A 6,000-nucleotide genomic window follows, 5' to 3' on the forward strand; every position below is an offset into this window, starting at 1 on the left:
AAGCTATATATGAATATACTTTTGTTATGTTAATTTTTAAAAATATAGGACAACTTCTTTCCTGGTTATTTCCCACTTTTCCCCACATTTCTTGGCAGACGCAGAGGGTTATATAACTGGGTGTAGAATCTTCCAGATAGTTCTTTTTTGCATCTCAAAGTGAGCATACACACCTGCAGAAATACAGATGTTTTTTCGTTTTGCATTTTGAGTGAAACTAGGTAATTCTGAGTATGTATTTTAGGATTTGTTTTCTTTTATTCATAATCCTTCATCTCCCATGTGACATTTATGATTCTAATTCTATTTGACCGTTGCTTAAGATATCAGAAGGTATATAGCGTTTTAATCTTTGGACTGTTTCTTTTAAAGTCGCTGATTCATTTGTATGTTCTTAAGCAAGAATGGATACCTGTCTTGAACTTCTGGTTTGTTTGTACTCCATTCAACCACACATCTCTCTTGACCTTATGGCATTTATACCTCATTCAACCACACATCTATCTTGACCTCATGGTATTTTTACCCTATCAAACCACACATCTGTCTTGACCTTATGGCATTTATACCCCATTCAACCACACATCTTTCTTGACCTTATGGTATTTATACCCCATCCAACCACACATCTATCTTGACCTGTGTTTGTATACCATTCAACCACACTTCTGTCTTGGACGTGTGGTCTATTTATACTTTGTTAAGCCACACATCTGTCTTGGTGCTGCTATTGGTCTTTTGAGCATAGATGTCAAGGCATTCTGTTAATTCATGCTTCACTTACACTGAGCTACACACATCCTTCCTCCAAGCCCCTTCCGCTATGCACAACGATGTGCCCAGACAATCTTCATACCATTCTCACAGATCTCCAGCTGAGAGGGTGAAGTATTTTAACTTTTTAATTTTGGGTATTAAAATATAATTGCATCATTTTTCTTCTATCATTTTTCTCCCTCCAACACTTCTCCTGTATCCTCCCATACTTTGTCTCAAATTCTTGGCCTCTGTTTCTTTCATTGTTTTGTGTGTATGTGTGTGTATAAATACACATACACACATACATATGTTCCTAAATATATAAATACAACCTGTTCAGTTCATATAATGTTACCTGTATGTATATGCTTTCAGGGCTGACTATTTGGTGTTGGATAACCAATCTGGGGGCTCTCCCCTGGGGAAGACTATTTCTCCAGCTCTCAGCATCCTTAGTTGTTTGCAGTTTTACGTGCAGTGTTGAGGACCCATGAGATTTTTCCCCTTTAATGTCAACATGTATAATCTTCTTTACAAAGATGAGAAAACAAACATTTGGAATATTTTTCACATTCAAAGACACTGATTAGAGACACAGTGACTCTTTTCTCAGGTAGGCTGCTATCCTGCCGTGGGGGTCACTCTTGTGTCCTGGGCACCTATCTTGCTCTTTCTGTCTTTGACTAACTTCTGGGCCATGGAGACAGGATGCGCTATAGGGAGACACTTTCCATTTCAAACCTCCCTGCTTACCTGCATTTTTCTTCACAAGGCGTTCACTGCCATGATGAGCTGATTCACATGGAGCAGGTTAGGAAGGGCTTGATCTTAGCATTCGCCCCTCAACTTGTGCAATGGGGGAAAATGTCTGGGTTCACCTTGGCTTTGGGGAGGTTCACTTAGATCAAGTCTCTCACATTCCAACCGGAACATTCTTGTGACATATTTCCATTCCTTCATTAGCCCATAGTGTACAAATTGCTTCTTACATGGGGTCTCCTGACCTTCCCCGGAGGGGCAGGTGTCACATTGCCTGCCCCTGACTGTGTTTAGTGAGCTCATCACACACAATGGTCCTACCTCGCCTGAGTGCCCATCACAGCGGCAGCAGCCCCAGGGCCAGTTGAGTTATGTTTACTAAAGTACGAACACCCCACCATTACACTCATTGTAGGCTCGTGGCCTAAGGACAAACCACATTGCTTTATAGTCTCTGTAGAGGTGCAAAGACAAGGGCACCAACAGCAAGTGCTACTGAATATTTGAGGGAAAAATCTGTGCACACAGTCAGAGCACAGCAGGCAAGGGAACATTCTCAAGTCATTTAAAGGCCTAGGATAGTGCTGAGATCAACCATGTGGGAATAATAAAGGGAAATAAAATTATAGATCAGTAGCCTCGTGCACTGAGATGTGAAAGTTAGTAACCATAGATTAGCAAGCAAAAATTCAGCACCGTGCACACATGTGCACACGTAAACAATTCATGCTTTGTTTACATACACTCTTCATGCCACTCCATACTAGCTACATATACCACACACACACACACACCTATTATAAATGTACAGCATATACAAATCCTACATACATACAGCATATAGTGGAGGGAGAGACCCAATTCCCACCAGCTGCCCTCTGCTGATCCAAGAGCACCATGGTGCACACACACACACAGACACACACACACACTGCACACGTGTGCACACACACTTTTTAAAATTAAATTGTTGAATACATGGATTTTCATTGTTTTTGTTTCTATTTCTCTACTGAGTCCTTTGAATTCTCTTTAGAGAGTTTCTTTAATCAAAAATATAGACTGTTTTAGATTTAAAACTCAGGAGAAGCAATGTGTTGTGATTTAAACGTGAACTGTAGGCCCATAGTTTGAAAACTGACTAGCTGGCAGAGCTCTGGAAGGTAGGACATAGCTGGACACTTTACTCTGAGTTGCATGATAGAAGAATTTGCTGCACATGTTTGGGGTCAATCAGAGAAGTGGGTAAACAGAGTTGGGGCTTCCTCCTCTGCCTTCAACATTTCACTGACATGTATGAGGCTCCACAGTCTGACTCGTTTGGTTCCCAGGCCAGCATGAGCATAGGTTCCCACATGTGTTGTGCTGTGTTGTCCTTTGCACACTGTGTGGCTGCACAGGGTCCAGGAGAAGCCTCAGGGTAGAACTGGCTTGGATAACTACTGCTTATGCTGAGCCCAGAATTGGTAGTGGTTTCTTGAAAGAGTCTGTTATCTATAGACCCCGAGCCCCTCACACAAATGAAAGCCTTCTGAACTTTTGAAACGTGGCTTCCTTCCGCACAGATTTCTGAAGGTATTTTCTTCCAGTGAACAACAGCTCCATTCATTTTCGCTGACACTTGCTTTCGCCGGAACAACCTGTGTGTCAGTCTTTTTTGTTCCCCTTGTACAATTACCTAACGTTCATCTCTTACACAAGATGCTTAAGATTTCTTCCCTGTAGCAATTTGATTGGTATGTGGTCTGGCATGGTTTCCCCTACTTTCTTTCCAGTAGAGATTTGTTCTTCAATTTCTATTCATAGGGTCTATCAAATTTCAATATTTTTTCAGCTATCGTTTCTTCAAATGTTTTTCTGCTTTCTTACTTGTCTCATTTTGAAACTTTTGCTCTTCTTTCGTAAATCCTGATGGTTATGTTTAGTTTCTCTGGCTACCGGGTGATTTCTTTGTGTCCAACGGACCCCTCTATGTACATGTGATCTGACCACAGTCTCTTGTAAACCCTCTCTGGATTACTTATGGCACCAACACCAGTTTGAATACCATGTGAAAATTTATGTTGTAGGACAAAAACTTACACATACTCAGCACAGCATATTTTATAAATATTGGGAATTGAACCTGGGCTTCATCAAGGCTAGACAAGTGTGCTACTACAAGAGCATCCCCTTTCCTTTACTTTTATTTTGAAATGGGAGTCCTGTTAAATTACATAGAAGGTCTCCCTGTCTCAGCTCCCTGAGTAGCTAGGAGTATAGGCTTGTGTCACCAGACTCGTCTTTAAATGCTTTATAGCTATAGTGGGTTTTATCTATATGTGCAGAACCCACAGCTGCATTCTCTGGGCCACCATTAATTTGATCTCGTCTCTCTGACTTTGTCTCTGTGCCTCTTTTTCTGTCTCCATCTCTCTGTTTCCTCTCTCTCTCTCTCTCTCTCTCTCTCTCTCTCTCTCTCTCTCTCTGTGTGTGTGTGTGTGTGTGTGTGTGTGTGTGTGTGTGTGTGTGTGTGTGTGTGTGTATGTATACTGTTTTATCTGGAATTTATCAGCTTTATCTGAAAATCCCATGTTCCCTGTGCTGTTTGGACATTAGCAGCCAGGACTCATCCTGCTAGTAGGTTTTGTTTGGCTCCCTATTTTTCCCACTGTGACTTTGGGAACTACTGTGTCTCTCTCTTGCTTTGCATGGGATCTTACGGGCTCATCTGAGGTCTGTCCACAGGCTTCCTGAGGGGAGTCCTCGGCTGACGTTCATCTGGGGCTACCTTGATCCAGCTTCTCTGGCTGCATCTTCTGGGGATTCGTCCTCACAGCCCATGTATTACGGGTCTCTCCAAGTATGCTGCTGGGTGTATAAAATCCACAATACCTGTGATGGCTCCGGGAAATGCTTTGCCCTTCTCTTTTCTAGTGGCTTTTGTTTCCATGCATGGAGAGCTAGCACACGTGACCACAGCCTGACACTGAAGTTGATTAGATCCCTCTGCAGCTATCTGGGGGGCGGGGGGTCATCATGGCCCAGTCTGGGGGTCTGGCCCTCTAATGCTTTAGGCTCTGTGTTTTGGAGTTTGGAAAATTCCTGAGCAGTGTTTAAGATTTGCCTTTCTGCACAGCAGTCTGGAAGCTTCTCTGGCGAGCCGTGTGATTGCATGGCTAACCTTGTTTGTTTCCATCCTTTCACACGTTACTCCATCCCTCTCGCTTCTGGTTGGAAACGGCGGTGTTAGACATCACATTTTGTTTTCATCATTCGAGGCAGGAGGCGCCTGACTCCAGCAGCATCCCTAAACAGCGGTTTTCACAGTGGATGGAGAAGCAGCGGTCCTGGGCTCTTTCCCACATCAGCAGGGCCAATCAGCGTGGCAAAGCCATGATGACACCGGGGGCTTCGCTGTCACTATTGGCAAATGGAGGCACAAATGGGGAATATGGGCAGGCTGCAAAGAGCCCCACTGCAGTGGATGCTCTGTGATCAAGAACTCATGGTGTTAGATTTAGATAGGAAAACAGAAAGATAGACATGCAGGACTCTTCCTGGTTTTGTTTGCTGGGGGTTTGGAGTCTATGATGTTCTTTTAGCCACAAGACTGTGAGATGTATAGATCTTAATTTCCTAGAACTGTTCTCTGTGAAGGGGCATTTTTTAAAAATGTCTAATTCCTGACAAATTTAGCATGCCATATATATATATATATATATATATATATATATATATATTATTTTCGAGACAGGGTTTCTCCATAGCTTTTTGGTTCCTATTCTGGAACTAGCTCTTCTAGACCAGGCTGGCCTCGAACTCAGATATCCGCCTGCCTCTGCCTCCCAAGTGCTGGGATTAAAGGCGTGCGCCACCACCACCCGGCTGTCATTTATTTTTGATGTAAAAAAATGGATAGCTAGATAGAAGATAGATAGATAGATAGATAGATAGATAGATAGATAGAGATTGAATTAGAAAGTATACAGAGAGAGCCAAAATGTGGCTTTCCCCACATGTATGAGGTCCTATGTTCAATCCCCAGCATATATAAATATGGTGTGGTGGCCTGTGCCAGTAATCCTAGCACCCAAGAGGTAGAGTCGGGAGGATTAGGAAGCTCAGGTCATCTTCAACTACATAATAAATTAAAAGCCAGCCTAAGCTGCTGACTCTATAGCAAAAAGAAGAGAGCACATAAAAACACACAGAGAACAGCTAGGCATTGTGGCTCTTGCCTTTAAACCCAGCACTAAGGAGGTAGAGACAGAGGGATCTCTGTGAGTTCAAGGCCAGCCTGGTCTACAGAGGAGAGACATAAAGAGACCCTTCACATATATATGAAGTATTGAAAGCATATTAATAACCCCCTTTTCTCTGCTTTCCCCTCCCTCCCTCCTGCTAGCCTTGTTATTTCTCCCAGGCTCTCTTCTGCTTTCATGTCATGTGTATAAATGGTTTTATGTATCTGTGTACAATTTAAGATCCACAAATGAAAGA

Source organism: Alexandromys fortis, unplaced genomic scaffold, assembly GCF_014885135.2.
Source record: "Alexandromys fortis isolate MF-2015 unplaced genomic scaffold, M_Fortis_MF-2015_v1.1 scaffold_3, whole genome shotgun sequence".
Classification (NCBI taxonomy): Eukaryota; Metazoa; Chordata; class Mammalia; order Rodentia; family Cricetidae; genus Alexandromys; species Alexandromys fortis.